General features: G+C 51.3%; 1 protein-coding gene across 3 annotated transcripts in view; it reads right to left on the reverse strand.

Annotated features, from left to right (window-relative positions):
• LOC140429063 (growth hormone receptor-like) overlaps window positions 1–20269 on the reverse strand; it is a 470486-nt gene that overhangs the window by 371213 nt on the left and 79004 nt on the right. The gene's annotated exons all lie outside the window — the stretch shown is intronic.

Genomic DNA, 20269 nt, shown 5'->3' on the forward strand with positions numbered 1-20269 from the left:
CACACACACACACACACAGACACAGACACACACAGATATGCAGACACACACACATACAGACACACACAGACACACACACAGACACACACATACAGACGACAATCAGATAGGGCCTTTGCAGAGATGGGCTTTGGTGGATAAGCATTAAAAATTGCAGGATAAAGTTCGCAGGGTTTCATTGCTGTCGATCTGGGGTTTGTTCGTGTGAAGGCAGGCGCTGGTCCCAGTAGATATTTGGAGGTTCTCACCCATGGATGTTTGGTGTGGAGGAGAATAAAAAGCTTGGACAGTTCCTCTTCTTTGAGCCTTTACATCTGTCATGCGATTTCCAGTGAACCACTAGCCAGCACAGTGGTCAGCACCATTCGCGACTCTACAATGTATTTTCTTTTCGTGTATGGAATGATCTGTCTGGACTGTACGCAGAACAATGCTTTTCACTGTACCTCGGTACACGTGACAATAAATAAACCCAATCCAATGAAGCAGCAAGATCTGGACAATATCCAGATTAGTAAAGAAAAAAGCCAAGTGGCGTTCATTCCAATTCCCTCATCTTACCAACAATCTAAAACCGTCCTTACTGCCCTCTCAAGCACACTTTAACTGTCCAAGTAACCGATGCAAAAAGCTCTCTGCCAGCTACGGTGTTGTCTGAATGGATTGGCCCCGCCCATACACAATGTTTTGGTTTGCGGAGTGGCTGCTTTCATCCAGCTGTTGTGCTTCTCAACCGGGCCACTCTCAATCCTGGTCTGGTAGCCAGCGGCTGGTCAGGATGTGTAACCACGGAGTAAACTCCGGAGGGTGAATGGGATGAACAGCTCATAGATTATCATAGAATTTACAGTGCAGAAGAAGGCCATTCGGCCCATCGAGTCTGCATCGGCTCTTGGAAAGAGCACCCTACCCAAGGTCAACACCTCCACCCGATCCCCATAACCCAGTGACCCCACCCAACACAAAGGACAATTTTGGACACTAAGGGCATTTTATCACGGCCAATCCACCTAACCTGCACATTTTTGGACTGTGGGAGGAAACCGGAGCACCCGGAGGAAACCCACGCAGACACGGGGAGAACGTGCAGACTCCGCACAGACAGTGGCCCAAGCCGGAATCGAACCTGGGACCCTGGAGCTGTGAAGCAATTGTGCTAACCACAATGCTACCGTGCTGTACAGAAAAACTGTATATTGCTGACAGACTGTCACCTTGCACCATCAGGACAGAATCACAAGAATATCAAATGTCAAAGAGGGACAATTTACACTGCACGGGAAGAAGGTGCTGATTGGTTGGCAAGCAATTCTGATTGGCAGAGCTGTTTCCATGGAGAACGCACCAGGGAACAGTTAACTACCAAGCTTCAGTTCAAATTCAAACCAGGCAGGTCAACCTTCTAAACGACCCTCTTATGGACTGAACTGATTCATACTACGCTCCTGTGTGCTTCACCTGATGCTGGTGTCTATATATTTACATTGTGTACCTTGTGTTGCCCTATTATGTATTTTATTTTTATTTTCTTCCCATGAACTTAATGATCTGTTTGAGCTGTTTGCAGAAAAATACTTTTCACTGTACCTATCCATCCTTCCATCCAATACACCTTTACTGCTCACAACCCCCTTAGTTTCAACATTTATACACAGATTTTAAGATTAACACGGGGTACAAAGTATATCTTAAGCCACAAAGGCACAAAAGCAGAAAATGTTGGACAACCTCAGCGGGTCTGTAAGCATCTGTGGAGGGAGAAGGGAACTAACGTTTGGAGTCTGGACGACTCTTCCACACTCAGCCCTGCTGAGATTGTCCAGTATTTTCTGTAGATTCCAGCATCCGCAGTAATTTGCTTTTAAGCTATAATGGTCTCATTAACGCACAAAGTCCCTTTTAATCACACAGGATGGCTGTGGTAAGACGCACCCATCTCGGAGTACCACTGAATGTCTGTGAATTTCTCGTCAAAATCTCCCTAGATGATTCTTATACCGTGAGCCACCTTGGGCGGGATTCTCCGAAATGGAGGCAGAATGTTCGCGCCATCGTGAACGGCGTTGAGGTTCATGACGGCGCAAAATGGCCCCTATCCCGACCGATTCAGGGCCCGATAATGGGCTAGGAGCGGCGCCGCGTCATTTACGCATAAAGGCGGCGCCGCATAACTAGCGTCACCGGCGCATGCACGGTTGCCGTCCTCTCCGAGTCCGCCCCGCAAGAAGGTGTCTGACGGATCTTGCGGGGTTGCGGAAGAATGGAGGTCCTCCTTCAGAGAGGCCGGCCCGACGATCGGTGGGCACCGATCGCAGGCCAGACCCCATTTGAGGCCCCCACCCCCCCCCCCCCCCCGGTGCAGGATCCCCCTCGCCCCCCCCCCCCGCAGGTCCTCATTCCCCCCCCCCAGCGTTCCCGCGCTGTTCCCGCCGTCAGCGACCAGGTGTGGACAGCGCCGGGGGGAACCCGCCGTTTTGGGCAGGCCGCTCGGCCCATCCGGGCTGGAGAATCGCGGAGGTACCGGTGAATCACCATTTTGGCTGTCTCGGGCGATACACTGTACCGTGCCGCGCAAAACGCGATTGTGCCGATCTGGCCGCTTCCGTGAATCGCGGGAGGGCGTCGGACCGGGGTGGCAGGAAAATTTGGCGACCCAGGCGATTCTCCCAACCGGCGCGGGAGCGGAGAATCGCGCCCCATGTCTCTCTGGTCCCTGGATTATTTCAAATTCCACTTTCAAAAGTCACACTCTCAAATCTTCTTTTAAATTATCCTTCCCCCCTACTGTTTCCACCAAGGTTTCACTTTCAGGCTTTACACCTCTCCCCTCAGCTTTCCTGTGTCTTAAAAGCCTTTACACAAACTCCAAGGTCCAGCCGCCAAATTCCACAATTACTCCAAATAATGTCTCCCGAACTGCAGTCACAAATCTCAGCACCTGTACATCTGGAATTTCTAGCCTCTCATGAACATAGAACATACAGTGCAGAAGGAGGCCATTCGGCCCATCGGGTCTGCACCGACCCACTTAAGCCCTCACTTCCACCCTATCCCCGTAACCCAATAACCCCTCCTAACCTTTTTGGACACTAAGGGCAATTTAGCACGGCCAATCCACCTAACCTGCACGTCTTTGGACTGTGGGAGGAAACCGGAGCACCCGGAGGAAACCCACGCACACACGGGGAGAACGTGCAGACAGTGACCCAGCGGGGAATCGAACCTGGGATCCTGGCGCTGTGAAGCCTCAGTGCTAACCACTTGTGCTACTGTGCTGCCCACGAATCCAATGTCTTTTCAACTCTGTGACTTTACTGAACAAATTTCCTCTGTCGTGTTAAGTCCAGGCTTCTTGGAAACTTCTCTTCATTTCTCTAGTTTCCTCAACGAGCTAGACGCTAGATTTCCAGCATCTGTTTTCTGACCCATTACTCCATAGTATGGCTTTTCTTCCAGCAAGGCTGAGAGAGATGTTCCCTCTTTAGCCTTCTAAAAAACAACTGCTTCCAGCAGAGCTCTGAGAGCTGCACATCTCTCTCACGACCTATCTCCAACTGCAATCAAATTAGCGGAATAACATTTAAAATCTTTGACTTTATAAGGTCCCAGTTACAACCACTGCTGTTTTATTTGCTTTTCAGGCCGTAGCCCCCTGTAAGCACAATAAAACCACAGTCGGAATTGAAACCGAACCCCAGACATACACACACCTTTGTGGAGCAAGAATCTAACTATTGGTTTTCCCTTTCCAAGCGCAGAAACATTAAATAAAACCCACTTAAAACTATAGTTCATTTCTAATGTTGACCAATACAAAACAAAATCCCTAAAAACAACCTTTACTTTCCTGACACATTCCACCCTGCCCACTGCCTTCACCCCATCACACCAATTGGGAACCAAACTCAGCTGGTTGGCTAAATTCAGTAACTGGTGGAGGAGCCAGCTCACTCTGTACTGAAGAGTCAGTTAATTATTGAACCGTCGTTGCTCCATAAAAATCCTTCAACAGCTCGGGGGCAGTTTACATGTGGACTGGACAAGCTGACATCCTGAGGACACTCCCAGTGAAGAGGGTGAAATGTAAGTAGGCAGGATAGTGAGGCAGGTGAGGGGGGAGGAGGGACAGTGAGGCAGGTGAGGGGGGAGGAGGGAGAGTGAGGCAGGTGAGGGGGAGGACAGACAGTGAGGCAGTTGAGGGGGGAGGAGGGACAGTGAGGCAGGTGAGGGGGGAGGAGGGACAGTAAGGCAGGTGAGGGGGGGGAAAGACAGTGAGGCAGTTGAGGGGGAGGAGGGACAGTGAGGCAGGTGAGGGGGAGGAGGGAGAGTGAGGCAGTTGAGGGGGGAGGAGGGACAGTGAGGCAGGTGAGGGGGGAGGAGGGAGAGTGAGGCAGGTGAGGGGGAGGAGGGACAGTGAGGCAGGTGAGGGGGAGGAGGGACAGTGAGGCAGGTGAGGGGGGAGGAGGGACAGTGAGGCAGGTGAGGGGGAGGAGGGACAGTGAGGCAGGTGAGGGGGAGGAGGGATAGTGAGGCAGGTGAGGGGGGAGGAGGGAGAGTGAGGCAGGTGAGGGGGGAGGAGGGACAGTGAGGCAGGTGAGGGGGAGGAGGGACAGTGAGGCAGGTGAGGGGGGAGGAGGGAGAGTGAGGCAGGTGAGGGGGGAGGAGGGATAGTGAGGCAGGTGAGGGGGAGGAAGGAGAGTGAGGCAGGTGAGGGGGAGGAGGGAGAGTGAGGCAGGTGAGGGGGAGGAGGGATAGTGAGGCAGGTGAGGGGGAGGAGGGAGAGTGAGGCAGGTGAGGGGGAGGAGGGACAGTGAGGCAGGTGAGGGGGAGGAGGGAGAGTGAGGCAGGTGAGGGGGAGGAGGGACAGTGAGGCAGGTGAGGGGGGAGGAGGGAGAGTGAGGCAGGTGAGGGGGGAGGAGGGAGAGTGAGGCAGGTGAGGGGGAGGAGGGACAGTGAGGCAGGTGAGGGGGAGGAGGGAGAGTGAGGCAGGTGAGGGGGAGGAGGGACAGTGAGGCAGGTGAGGGGGGAGGAGGGAGAGTGAGGCAGGTGAGGGGGGAGGAGGGAGAGTGAGGCAGGTGAGGGGGAGGAGGGATAGTGAGGCAGGTGAGGGGGAGGAGGGAGAGTGAGGCAGGTGAGGGGGAGGAGGGACAGTGAGGCAGGTGAGGGGGAGGAGGGAGAGTGAGGCAGGTGAGGGGGAGGAGGGACAGTGAGGCAGGTGAGGGGGGAGGAGGGAGAGTGAGGCAGGTGAGGGGGGAGGAGGGAGAGTGAGGCAGGTGAGGGGGAGGAGGGACAGTGAGGCAGGTGAGGGGGAGGAGGGAGAGTGAGGCAGGTGAGGGGGGAGGAGGGAGAGTGAGGCAGGTGAGGGGGAGGAGGGACAGTGAGGCAGGTGAGGGGGAGGAGGGACAGTGAGGCAGGTGAGGGGGAGGAGGGACAGTGAGGCAGGTGAGGGGGGAGGAGGGAGAGTGAGGCAGGTGAGGGGGGAGGAGGGAGAGTGAGGCAGGTGAGGGGGAGGAGGGACAGTGAGGCAGGTGAGGGGGAGGAGGGAGAGTGAGGCAGGTGAGGGGGAGGAGGGACAGTGAGGCAGGTGAGGGGGAGGAGGGAGAGTGAGGCAGGTGAGGGGGGAGGAGGGAGAGTGAGGCAGGTGAGGGGGAGGAGGGAGAGTGAGGCAGGTGAGGGGGGAGGAGGGAGACCCAAATTAGTGATGTCAGGATGGATGATTGGGCTCACTCACCAGTTGCCAGCTAGTGGGGCCCACAATGCCCATGAGGGTGCCGCGCAGTCGGGGACATAGGACTGGACGTTAAGGGAGGCAACTTCTAACGAGTTCTCAAGCTGCCTAGTTCCCGCAAGATCAAGTGTACCCCCTTCCAGTAGGCGCTGGCAGACGTACGCAGACCTCATGCCCGTAACGAAGGCGTCTCTGATTAAAAGTACTGTGTGCTGGGCTGCCGAAACTGCCTGGCAGTCACAGTTCCTCCCCAGGATGTGCAGGGCACGCCAGAAATCGTCCAGGGGCTCCCCGGGGAGTTGCTGTCTCGTGGACAGGAGGTGCCTGGCGTATAGTTGGTTGACTGGCCGAACGTAATGTCCCTTCAAGAGCTCCATCGCTTCGGAGTAGGTGGGCGCATCCCCGATGAGAGGAGAAATGTCAGGGCTCACCCGTGAATAAAGAACTTGAAGTTTCTGCGTGTCCGAGGGTTCCTCAGCGGATGTTCGGAGGTAGCTTTCGAAGCAGGCTAGCCAGTTGTCAAAAGCGGACGTAGCGTTGGCTGCTTGAGGGCTCAGCTGCAGGCGATCAGGCTTGATGCGAAGGTCCATCGTTTTAAAAATCTTTGCTCAATAAATTGTTGCACTGTCAATTACCACAAAGACGAGCGTAGTGGAATAATCGAGGCTTTATTGAGCAAAGATGTTGTGCCTCCTGTAGCTGGAACCAGAATGGCTGCAGCACCGGCCACCACGCACATTTATACCCCGCCTACTGGGCGGAGCCAGCAGGCAGGGATTTACCCATGTACCTCTACTATACGTGTTTACCGTAATACATGTAATACTGCTAGTGGTGACTACCACAATAATCAGCAGCACAGCCATGATCGGAGGAGAATCGAGGGGCTGAATGGCCTCCTCCTGAGCCTCATTTACATGTTTATATTTTCCCGGCCTAGTTAACAGGCAGCACAGACCAGACCAGTGCGGAATTACTGAATCAGATGGAACTATATCCTGGAATGTCGCGGTCTCCGGTATAAATGATTTTTATTCCTCAGATTTATTGAAATGATTAGATTTCAACCCCCAGGGGTGTGTTTTGAGCTCAGGGCTGCCAATCCTTAATCGTGGCCTCTCAATGACGAGAGCAGTAACTCCCTTTATTGCTTCGTCAAGACCTTTGCTGGAAATGAGCATTTGTTTATCTGTCTGCAATGCTGCTGAATGTTTTCAAAGTTCCATCTGTTCTGAGATCCAACATCGCCACCTGATTTTTGGGCCTATGGTTAGGGTGTAGAGTAGGCACATCCCCGAGGAGCAGAAATAAAACCAGGAGGGAGGCAGAGGGGGGAGAGGGGGGGGGGGGGTAGGCAATGAGACCCTTCGTCTCTGGGTGCACCCTCTCACTTTAATATTCACTCAGAAGGCAGAATCTTGTTTGAGACGTGGGAGTCTCACCAACCATTGGCGACCCAGGGTGGGGGGGGGGGGGGGGGGGCAGTGGGGGGACCCTAATGAGGGGCAGGGGATGGCCATCAGTGTGGGTCCCAGTGCCTGATCTGTGGGTGGGGCTGCTGTGAAACCAAATCCCCAAATCCCTGCCCTTGCAGTCCCCCCTTCGCCACCGCGTCCCCCCCAAACAACATTGCACTGTCTCCCATAACCCCTGAACTGTCCTCACCCGCCTTTGGCCTCATGCCCCTCACTGATCCTGGGCCTCTGGTGGTAGAGACGGCAATGAAGAGCTGCCAGTCTCTGATTGGTTAGAACAAAGAAAATGTACTTTCGGCCCTCCAAGCCTGTGCCGATCATGCTGCCTGTCTAACTTAAATCCTTCTACACTTCCAGGGTCCGTATGCCTCTATTCCCATCCTATTCATGTATTTGTCAAGATGCCCCTTAAACGTCACTATCGTCCCTGCTTCCACCACCTCCTCCGGCAGCGAGTTCCAGGCACCCACTACCCTCTGTGTAAAAAACTTGCCTCGTTCATCTCCTCTAAACCTTGCCCCTCGCACCTTAAACCTATGCCCCTTAGTAATTGACCCCTCTACCCCGGGGAAAAGCCTCTGACTATCCACTCTGTCTATGCCCCTCATAATTTTGAGACCTCTATCAGGTCGCTCCTCAACCTCCGTCATTCCAGTGAGAACAAACCGAGTTTATTCAACGTATCCTCATAGCTAATACCCTCCATACCAGGCAACATCCTGCAGAGGAGATTCACTAGGTTAATCCCAGAGCTGAAGGGTTTGGATTACGAGGAGAGGTTGAGGAGACTGGGACTGTACTCGTTGGAATTTAGAAGGATGAGGGGGGATCTTATAGAAACATATAAAATTAGGAATGGAATACATAGGATAGATGCGGGCAGGTTGTTTCCACTGGCGGGTGAAAGCAGAACGAGGGGGCATAGCCTCAAAATAAGGGGAAATAGATTTAGGACTGAGTTTAGGAGGAACTTCTTCACCCAAAGGGTTGTGAATCTATGCAATTCCTTGCCCAGTGAAGCAGTCGAGGCTTCTTCATTAAATGTTTTGAAGATAAAGATAGATAGTTTTTTGAAGAATAAAGGGATTAAGGGTTATGGTGTTCGGGCCGGAAAGTGGAGCTGAGTCCACAAAAGATCAGCCATGATCTCATTGAATGGCGGAGCAGGCTCGAGGGGCCAGGTGGCCTACTCCTGCTCCTAGTTCTTATGTTCTTATGTAAATCTCTTCTGCACCCTCTCTAAAGCCTCCACATCCTTCTAGTAATGCGGCGACCAGAATTGAACACTATACTCCAAATGTGGCCTAACTCAGGTTCTATACAGCTGCAACGTAACTTGCCAATTTTTATAGTCAATGCCCCGGCCAATGAAGGCAAGCATGCCGTATGCCTCCCTGACCACCTTCCCCACCTGCATTGCCACTTTCAGTGACCTGTGGACCTGTACTCCTAGATCTCTCTGACTGTCAATACTCTTGAGGGTTCTACCATTCACTGTATATTCCCTACCTGCATTAGAGCTTCCAAAATGCATTACCTCACATTTGTCCGGATTAAACTCCATCTGCCATCTCTCCGCCCAAGTCTCCAAACGATCTAAATCCTGCTGTATCCTCTGACAGTCCTCATCGCTATCGCAATTCCACCAACCTTTGTGTTGTCCGCAAACTTACTGATCATACCCGTTACATTTTCCTCCAAACCATTCACATATACTATAAACAGCAACGATCCCAGCACTGATCCCTACGGAACACCACTAGTCACAGCCCTCCAATCAGAAAAGCATCCTTCCACTGCTACCCTCTGCCTTCTATGACCGAGCCAGTTCTGTATCCATCTTGCCAGCTCACCCCTGATCCCGTGTGACTTCACTTTTGTACCAGTCTGCCATGATGGACCTTGTCAAAGGCTTTACTGTAGTCCATGTAAACAACATCCACCGCCCTCCCCTCATCAATCATCTTAGTCACTTCCTCAAAAAACCCGATCAAGTTAGTGACCTCCCCTTCACAAAACCATGCTGCCTCTCGCTACTATGTCCACTTCTATGTCCACTTATTTCCAATTGGGGTTAAACCCTGTCTCGAAGAATCCTCTCCAATAATTCCCTCCTATCACCGGCCTGTAATTACCTGGATTATCCTCACAGTTCTCAGGCGCGGTTTTGGGGTTTTTGTGTTGCCGCTGATGTATTTAATCCTGGTGGGGACATCACAGTGGCCACAGAATTGTTACAGGGCAGAAGGAGGCCATTCACCCCATTGTGCCTGGCCCGTCTCTCCAGATGAGCATCGTGACTTAGTGTCATTCCCCTGCCTTTTCCGTGTACCCCTGCACAATGTTTCTGTTCCAATGCCCTCTTGAAAGCTTCGGTTCACTTCCAATCTGTGCCCCTCTCGTTCTCGCTCCGTTTCCGAGCGGGAACAGTTTCTCCCCGTCCGCTCTCTCCAGCCCCCTCATGATTTTGAACATCTCGATCAAATCCCCTCTCAGCCTCCTTCCCTCCAAGGAGAACATTCCCAACCTCTCCAATCTATCCTCATGACTGAAGTTTCTCATCCCTGGAACCAGTCTTGTGAACCTCTCCTGCTCTCTCTCCAATGTGTTCACATCCTTCCTATAGTGAGGAGCCCGGAATTATGCACAATATTCCAGCTGAAATCTAACTAGTGTCTTGTATAAGTTCAGCATAACCTCCTCGCTCTTGTACTCTATGCCCCTGTTAATAAAGCTCAGAATGCTCTCTGTTTTATTAGCTGCTCACTCCACCTGTCCTGCCACTTTCAATGATCTATACACGGGTCCCTCTGCTCCTGCACCCCTTTAAGAATTTTACACCTTGTTTTATATTTTCTGCATGTTTTTCTTACCAAGATGCATCACTTCACACTCCTCCGCATTGAACTTTTTCTGTCACCTATCTGCCCTACTCCACCAACCGGTCCATGTCCTTTTGAAGACTGACACGGTCCTCCTCACAGTGCCTGGCTGGTAGGCGTTCCCTCGAGGAGCCGACATGGGCCCCTTGCTGGCTCCGCAACCACAGAGTGATCCTCGTCATCTGGATCACATTGTGTATCAGGACAATTCCCCAAAAAAGATAATTGGAAAGAGTATGAGAGAGAGCCGGAGAGATGGAGAGAGAGAGAGACAGGAGACAGAGAGAGAGAAAGAGATGGAGAGAGAGTGAAAGAGAGAAAGAGATGGGAGAGAGAGGGAAAATGAAAGAGAGAGAAAATTTGAGAAAGAGAGGGAGAGTAAAACACCAGAGCACTCTGCCAATTCCAAGTGGAAGAATAAACTTGCAATTCGATACTGTCGTTCTGGATGCTGAAATCGGGATGTTGCAAATCATTGCACAGCCAATGAATGTCTTTGAAAGTGTAGCCAGTTATTTTTATCTGTCAGGAATCTGTGGTGCTGAAGGCCACAGTAAAGATTAATAAAAAGCAATGGCCAGTTCATCTCTTGTGACGGTCTTGTTTGGAGGGATTGCCAAGATATTGGGACAGTCAATAGCAATCTCCTGTGCTTTCACTCTTTTAGAGGAAGCCAACAATAAGTGATCTTCAGGGAGGTTGAGTGATGATGTCTATGGCATGCTCAGCATGGAATAGCGCAATGTCAAACTTCCCAGACTGGTGTGCATAAGGATAGGCTAGGTCCTCATGAGCAGTTGCTACATGGATGTTCTTGCCCCCAGATACTGAGTGCCGGATATCGAGAGCTGTCTGATAAATAGCCACTGATTGACAAATATTATCTACGTTCAACAAGTAAAACCCATCGTCTAAGAGGGCATCAGAGTATTTGTGATATTTAGGGAATGTACAGAACGACGTTCAAAACAGTGACACAACCTTATCAGATACACCGTCAGATGTTCAAAGCAGTCAAAGCAGGCTGGCTTAGCACAGTGGGCTAAACAGAGCAATGCCAACAGCGCAGGTTCAATTCCCGTACCGGCCTCCCCGAACAGGCACCGGAATGTGGCAACTAGAGGCTTTTCACAGTAACTTCACTGAAGCCTACTTGTGACAATAAGCGATTATTATTATAACACAGGTTCAGCAAGCACACCGAGGTTGAGAAGGTCGACAAGGAAGATAAAGAAACCAGAGTGGCTGAATCTGTGATTGGACAATAAAATTTGTGAATTGTGTAAAGTACATTGTTGCTCATATGTATTGTTGACAGAAATATGTTTAAAAATCTCAAGGAAAGGGGATGTGATGATATGCAGTAACAGTGTATATAAAAGTGTATATAGCCTCCAAGCACTAGGTGTCATGCAAGAGGAGCAGGACACTGGAACCGGACAAAAGCAGTCTTGATCAGAGTTCCGGAAGCTGTTAGCAGCATGGTTGGAAGCTCAACAGATTGGTTGGCAATGGTTCAGTTTATCCACAGTTCATTCAACTTTAAATAACCATTCTTGAACGAGATGTTTTGTCGTACATTGATTAATTTATTATCACCGTACACGAACATAACATTAGCCACAGAGACAGCTACTGTTGATCGGAAAGCTCAGCAGCTCATTGCAAACACAAAACTGTCGAGAAGGCAGCTCACTACTCCTTTCCCAGAGGCATTACAGATCAGCAATCAGTACCAGCCTTCTGGTGGAGCCCACATTCCAACAATGAATTGAAGAGCCAGAGTGATGAAGCCAGGGCTTCTCAGCACCAACCAGCTGCAGGATCATTGCAAAATCTTTCCCAGGAGCACTTGTCTCATGAGGCTAACGTTGACCCATATAGCTTTGGAGGAGCCGCACTTTCTGCTAGTCGGATTTGTAAACCAAGATCCACATTACCAGCAGGTACCCGGATTTTACCAGGCTGTGCATTCCATCGGCACGACCACCATTTGCCACACATCACATGGGAGGTTAGTTTTGGCCTCTCCCATGTGTCTGATGCTCTGTCAGAAGCCACCCCTTCACGGCAGGGGTTATGTGCCCTACCGCTGGGGCGCAGCCACCTTACGCCTTCTCCACAAGGTTCTTGGATTTTCCTTTGTACCCGTGTTGTGCGGCTGCCTGCGCACACAGGGCATGCGGCCAGCTCCAGCTTCTTACACTGATTCTGCTGCGCTTTCATTGACTAACTCCCAATTTCCAGCTTCGACACGGTGACGTCCTCTGCCCAGTTTTCCCATTTCTTCCTTCAACAAAAGGCAGTGAAAGGGGCCAAGGTTCATGACATTCAAAGTTTGACGAGAACAAGCGAGACGGTTGAAGTCAAATCGGTCGTCTGAAGATGGATGTGACTGAATGTGGCCTTTCTAATTCGACATTGGTGCAGTTGATGTAGCCTATACGAACCTCAGTCAGGCTTTGGACAAGATCCCATATGGTCATGAAAGTAAGAGCCCATTGGATCCAGGGCAATTTGGCAAATTGGATCCAAAATTGGTTATGGATAGGGCGGGGAGTTGCCTAGGGAGTGCGCTGTTTCGCAGGGTTGGTGCAGAGTCGATGGGCTGAATGGCCTCCTTCTGCACTGTAGGGGTTCTATGGATTCTATGGTTTAGTGGTAGGAGGCAGAGGGTGTTGGTTGAAGGTTATTGTGTGACTAGAAGCCTGTGTACAGTGGTGTACCGTAGGGATCGGTGATGTTTGTCATGTACATGAATGATCTAGATGTGGGATATGATCAGTATGTTTGAAGATGACCCAAATATTGGTGGTGTGGTAAATAGTGATGAGGAAAGCCTTAGATTACAGGACGACATAGACAAAGAACAAAGAACAAAGAAAATTACAGCACAGGAACAGGCCCTTCGGCCCTCCCAGCCTGCGCCGATCCAGATCCTTTATCTAAACCTGTCGCCTATTTTCCAAGGATCTACTTCCCTCTGTTCCCCGCCTGTTCATATATCTGTCTAGATGCATCTTAAATGATGCTATCGTGCCCACCTCTACCACCTCCGCTGGCAAAGCGTTCCAGGCACCCACCACCCTCTGCGTAAAAAACTTTCCACGCACATCTCCCTTAAACTGTCCCCCTCTCACCTTGTAATTGACACCCCCACTCTTGGAAAAAGCTTGTTGCTATCCACCCTGTCCATACCTCTCATAATTTTGTAGACAGACTGGTCTCAGGGGCAGAACAGTGGCAAATGGAATTTAACCCTGAAAAATGTGAGCTGATGCATTTTGTGAGGACAACAAGGCAAAGGGGTTACATAATGAACGGTAGGTCCCTCAGAACTACAGAGGACCAGAGAGACCTTGGTGTGCATATCCATAGATCCCTGAAGGCAGCAGGACAGGTAGATAAGGTGGTTAAGAAGGCTTATGGTATACTTGCCTTTATTAGCCGAGGCATAGACACAAAGAGCAGGGACGTTAGAACATAGAACATAGAACATTACAGCGCAGTACAGACCCTTCGGCCCTCGATGTTGCGCCGACCTGTGAACCCACTCTAAAGCCCATCTACACTATTCCCTTATCATCCATATGTCTATCCAATGACCATTTGAATGCCCTTAGTGTTGGCGAGTCCACTACTGTTGCAGGCAGGGCATTCCACGCCCATACTACTCTCTGTGTAAAGAACCTACCTCTGACATCTGTCCTATATCTCCCCTCAATTTAAAGCTATGTCCCCTCGTGCTAGACATCACCATCCGAGGAAAAAGGCTCTCACTGTCCACCCTATCCAATCCTCTGATCATCTTGTATGCTGCAATTAAGTCACCTCTTAACCTTCTTCTCTCCAACGAAAACAGCCTCAAGTCCCTCAGCCTTTCCTCATAAGATCTTCCCTCCATACCAGGCAACATTCTGGTAAATCTCCTCTGCACCCTTTCCAATGCTTCCACATCCTTCCTATAATGCGGCGACCAGAATTGCACGCAATACTCCAAATGCGGCCGCACCAGAGTTTTGTACAGCTGCAACATGACCTCACGGCTCCGAAACTCAATCCCTCTCCCAATAAAAGCTAACACACCGTACGCCTTCTTAACAACCCTCTCAACGTTATGGTGGAGCTGTACAAAACGCTGGTTAGGCCAGTGTACTGCGAGAGCACTGTGTGCAGTTCTGGTCACCACACTATAGGAAGGATGTGATTGCAGTGGAGAGGGTGCAGAGGAGATTCACCAGGATGCTGCCTGGGTTGGAGCGTTCCAGCTGTGAAGAGAGGCTGGTTAGGCTGGGGCTGTTTCCTTGGAGCAGAGGAGGGGGACCTGATTGAGGTGAATACAATTATGAGGAGCATAGGTAGGGTGGAGAGGAAGGTTCTTTTTCCCTTAGTAGAGGGGGCAATAACTCGGGGGCATCGATTTAAGTCAATGGGCAGGAGATTTAGAGGGGATTTCATAGAATCATAGAATCCTTACAGTGCAGCAGGAGGCCATTCAGCCCATCGAGACTGCACTGATCCTTCGCAAGACCATACTACCTCGGCCCAATGTCCCACCCTTTCCCTGTAACCCCACCCAGCCTTTGGCTACTAAGGGGCAATTTATCACGGCCAATCCCCCTAACCTGCACATCTTTGGACTGTGGGAGGAAACCGGAGCACCCGGAGGAAACCCACGCAGACACGGGGAGAAGGTGGAGGCTTCGCGCAGACAGTGACCCGAGGCCGGGAATCGAACCTGGGACCCTGGAGCTGTGAGGCAGCAGTGCTGACCACTATGCCACCCTCGGAAAAGACTTTACGTGCAGAGGGCCGGTGGGAATCTGGAATTCGCTGCCCGAAAGGGTGGTGGGGGCGGGAACCCTCACAACAGTTTATGAAGGATTTAGACAAGCACTTGAAACACCACAGCACGCAAGGCAAGGGACCAGGTGCTGGAAAATGGGATTAGAATTGATAGGTGCTGGTCGCTGGTGCAGCCAGGATGGGCTGAAGGGCCTCCTTCTGTGCTGGAAAACTCCCTGACACTTAAAGGCTGTTGGATGTTGGGCTTTACAGTGAGATAGTTGTGCTAAACCTGTCATCTTTGGGTGCAGATGTACCTGCCCATCCTGCATTCTCCTGAGGGCATGGCGAGACACACAAACGTACGAAATGGGAGCAGAAGCAGGCCACTCGGCCCCTCGAGCCTGCTCGGCCATTCAATAAGGTTATGACTGATCTGTTTGAGTTTCTAATTACACATTCCCACCTACATGCAGCAACCTTCGAAACCCTTAACCAACAGGAATCTGCCTACCCCCACCTTAAAAAGTATTCAGTGACACCCCCCGCCCCCCCCACCTCCACCGCCTTCTGAGGCGGAGAGTTCAAAGGTCACACAACCCTCAGAAAATATTTCTCCTCATCCCGGTCCTAAAAGGGTGCCCCCGAATTTTAAAACAATGCCCCCTGCTCCTGGACTGGCCCACAAGAGCAAACATCCTGTTCACGTCCACTGAGGACCGTTCAGGATCTTATACGCTTCAATCTACAGTCACAGAGTCACGTGTCGCTCAATCAGGTAGCGTACCAATTTTTTATTCATTCAGTGGGATGTGGGGGTCGCTGCCCATGGAACCCGATGAGTTTGTGCAAGGTTGTCCACAGAGCTGCCATTGTGTGTCTATGCTGGGAGGGAGTGAATGTTGAATGTCTGTGGAAGGGGAGCAATCAAGCGGGGCTGCTTTGTCCTGGATGGTGTCGAGCTTCTTGAGTGTTGTTGGAGCCGCGCTCACCCAGGCAAGTGGAGAGTATTCCATCACATTCCTGACTTGTGCCTTGTAGATGATGGAAAGACTTTGGGTGTCAGGAGGTGAGTTACTCGCTGTAAGATCCCTAGCCTTTGACCTGCCCTGGTAGCCACAGTATTAATGTGGCTGGGTCCAGTTCAGTTTCTGATCAATGGTAACCCCCAGGGCGTTGATTGTGGGGATTCAGTGATGGTGATGCCGTTGAATGTCAAGGGGCGGTGGTTACATCCTCTCTTGTAGGAGCTGGTCATTGACTGGCACGTGTGTGGTGTGAATGTAACTTGCCACCCGGCTTACTCACTCTTCCAACTTCTTCCATCGGGCAGGAGATACAGGGGTGAAATTCTCCGGAAACGGCGCGATGTCTGCCGACTGGCGCCCAAAACGGCGCCAATCAGACGGGCATCGCGCCGCCCCAAAGGTGCGGAATGCTCCGCATCTTTGGGGGCCGAGCCCCAACATTGAGGGGCTAGGCCGACGCTGGAGGAATTTCCGCCCCGCCAGCTGGTGGAAACGGCCTTTGTTGCCCCGCCAGCTGGCGCGGAAATGACATCCCCGGGCAGCGCATGCGCGGGAGCGTCAGCGGCCGCTGACAGTTTCCCACGCATGCGCAGTGGAGGGAGTCTCTTCCGCCTCCGCCATGGTGGAGACCGTGGCGGAGGCGGAAGGGAAAGAGTGCCCCCAGGGCACAGGCCCGCCCGCGGATCGGTGGGCCCCGATCGCGGGCCAGGCCACCGTGGGGGCACCCCCCGGGGCCAGATCGGCCCGCACCCCCCCCAGGACCCCGGAGCCCACCCGCACCGCCTTGTCCCGCCGTTCAAAAGGTGGTTTAATCCACGCCGGCGGGACAGGCAATTTATCGGCGGGACTTCGGCCCATCCGGGCCGGAGAATCGAGCGGGGGGGCCCACCAACCGGCGCGGCCCGATTCCCGCCCCCGCCGAATATCCGGTGCCGGAGACTTGGACAACCGGCGGGGGCGGGATTCACGGCAGCCCCCGGCAATTCTCCAACCCGGCGGGGGGTCGGAGAATGACGCCCCAGAAGTCTGAGAACACACACAAACAGACTCAAAAACAGCTTCTTCCCCACTGTCACCAGACTCCTAAATGACCCTCTTATGGACTGACCTCATTAACACTACACCCTGTATGCTTCACCCGATGCCAGTGCTTATGTAGTTATATTGTATATGTTGTGTTGCCCTATTATGTATTTTCTTTTATTCCCTTTTCTTCCCATGTATTTAATGATCTGTTGAGCTGCTCGCAGAAAAATACTTTTCACTGTACCTCGGTACACGTGACAATAAACAAATCCAATACAATCCGATCCACTTGTCAGCCCGAGCCTGGATATTGACCAGGTCTTGCTGCATTTGGACAGGGGCTGCTTCAATATCTGAGGAGTCGCGAATGATGAAGCAGCCTGGTTGGTTGGGCCTAGGACACTACCCTGAGCAACTCCTGCTGTGATGTCCTGGAGCTGAGATGATTGACCTTCAACCACCATAACCATCTTCCTTTGTGCCGAGAATGACTCCAACCAGCGGAGAGTTTCCCCCCTGATTCCCACTGACTCCAGTTTAGCTCGGGCTCCTCGATGCCACACTCGGTCAAATGTTGCCTTGATGTCGAGGGCAGTCACTCTCACCTCACCTCTGGCATTCAGCTCTTTTGTCCACGTTTGAACCAAGGCTGGAGTGAGGTCAGGAGCTGAGTGGCCCTGGGCGGAAGCCAAACTGAGCGTCCGTGAGCAGGTTATTGCTGAGTAAGTGCCGCTTGATAGCTCTGTTGATGGCCCCTTCCATCACTTTGCTGATGATGGAGAGAAGACTGATAGGCCGGTAATTGGCTGGGTTGGATTTGTCCTGTTTCCTGTGTACAGGACACACCTGGGCAATTTTCCAGATTGCCGGGAAGATGCCAGTCTAATTTTCCTTGTTCTAGGGGATGAATTACAATATTGATTTCACACTTTCCTTTGGTGCGATTTGAACCCAGTCTCAGGATTGTCGTCGTCAGGTCATCGTCATGGTGACTTGCAGCAACCAAAGCAGGAGCTGGTGCAGTCAACTTTGATTTCGATGTGTGGAAAAAGAACAGCGTTTTTATGATGGACAATTCTGAGATTCGGAGGGAAGTAGCGATCACATTGAAGGAGGATTATGTCTGGTCCTATTTAATAAGTTCCTTATTTCTCTATAGTCTATAAACAGGAGGGGGATCTCTACACTCTCGACAGTGTGGAAGAGGCTGAGAAACAAGAGCAATTTAAAATAAATATTAGCTGAGGCAAAAGTGCATTTGGACCAGCCACACTCATTCTTTTCACCGACTAATCTTTATTCGTGTCCCAAGCAGGCTCACATTAACACTGCAATGAAGTTACTGTGAAAAGCCCCTAGTCGCCACACTCCGGCGCCTGTTCGGGTACACAGAGGGAGAATTCAGAATGTCCAATTCACCTTGTCTAATTGTCTCTGATTCTGTCCCTTTCTGTGTCCTCTCTGAATAAACCTGCTCAGCTCAGTTACCAATAGGGTGAGAAAGGCTCTTCCTGAGTGTCCACCTAGTAGGGGCTGGTTTAGCTCACGGGGCTAAATCGCTGGCTTTTAAAGCAGACCAAGGCAGGCCAGCAGCACGGTTCAATTCCCATCCCAGCCTCCCCGAACAGGTGCTGGAATGTGGCGACTAGGGGCTTTTCACAGTAACTTCATTTGAAGCCTACTCGTGACCATAAGCGATTTTCATTTTTCATTTTTCACCTTACATAGAAAATAGATCAGTACAGCACAGAACAGGCCCTTCGGCCCTCGATGTTGTGCCAAGCTTTGTCCGAAACCAAGATCAAGCTATCCCACTCCCTGTCATTCTGGTGTGCTCCATGTGCCTATCCAATAACCGCTTGAAAGTTCCTAAAGTGTCCGACTCCACTATCACAGCAGGCAGTCCATTCCACACCCTAACCACTCTCTGAGTAAAGAACCTACCTCGGACATCCCTCCTATATCTCCCACCCGAACCTTATAGTTATGCCCCCTTGTAACAGCTACATCCACCCGAGGAAATAGTCTCTGAACGTCCACTCTATCTATCCTCCTCATCATCTTATAAACCTCTATTAAGTCGCCTCTCATCCTCCTCCGCTCCAAAGACAAAAGCCCTAGCTCCCTCAATCTCTCCTGATTATCACGGCCTTGGGAGTTCAACAATTCGCCGGGTTTCGCTCCATCGCTCTGCAGCATAATCACGCTAATTTTAATTCAATCAGATTCTCTTCAAGGGAAAGCTAGCTCAAATCCGTGCACATTTCCACGGAACTTAATTCCTGAAACATCTTTGTTACTGTTCAGTCAGTGAAGGTGAAAAGTGTATCCCCTGTGGGGGGTGGAAGTTAGTGGGTGTGTGAACGTTAGCACTGACCCACAGCAACATGCTCGAATTCTGGCCGTCAGTATTTCTGATTCGTGTCTTTGTTGCTTTTCACACTTGGATTTGTCCTGGTTCGTTCATTGCTGAGAATTCAAATCTTTAATTACGTCCCAACATCTCAAGGGGATAGCAAAATGAAACACTGAGGGATAAGAAATGGTTATTTATCAAGTAAAACGTTACACTTTGGAATTGTCATGTCAGCTCTGTTAACTTTAGCCCAGTGAGATGAAGACTCCTCCGTTGTGCTGACAGGGCACAGAGCAACACCGAGCACCTGAACCATCTTCCGTCCCGTCACACGATGCGGGTTCGCGCACAGACCTGCAAAGGGTCGCTGGGAAGGTCACAGAGAGCTGGTCTGCCCAGCAGGTCCCAGCAGAATAACACAGCTCACCTGTCTTTTAAACCTTTGCCGCCATTTGCTCTATTTGTCTTTCGCTGACGATAAACAAACCAACATGCTGGGAAACACATTTCGGGACCTCATGGCTTCCCCAAATCAGCAACCAATGAACTGACAGCACAGTCGCATAAACAGCACCAAGACAAAGAACCAGACAACCGGCTGAGGAACTGTGGGTTGAAGGTTAAGTGAAGGCCTGAATGGCAACAAGTAACTCACCCCCTGACCCCCCCCAAAGCCTGTCCACCATCTACACGGCACAAGTCAGGAGTGTGGTGGAATACTCTCCACTTGCCTGGATGAGCGCAGCTCCAACAACACTCAAGAAGCTCGACACCATCCAGGACAAAGCAGCCCCGCTTGATTGCTCCCCTTCCACAAACATTCACTCCCTCCACCCCCGACGCACAGTAGCAGCCATGTGTACCATCGACAAGATGCACTGCAGGAACTCGCTGGTTAGCACTGCTACCTCACAGCTCCAGGGTCCCAGGTTCAATTCTGGCCTCGGGTCACTGTCTGTGTGGAGTCTGCATGTTCTCCCCGTGTCTGC

Source organism: Scyliorhinus torazame, chromosome 9 (genome assembly GCF_047496885.1).
Source record: "Scyliorhinus torazame isolate Kashiwa2021f chromosome 9, sScyTor2.1, whole genome shotgun sequence".
Taxonomy (NCBI): domain Eukaryota; kingdom Metazoa; phylum Chordata; class Chondrichthyes; order Carcharhiniformes; family Scyliorhinidae; genus Scyliorhinus; species Scyliorhinus torazame.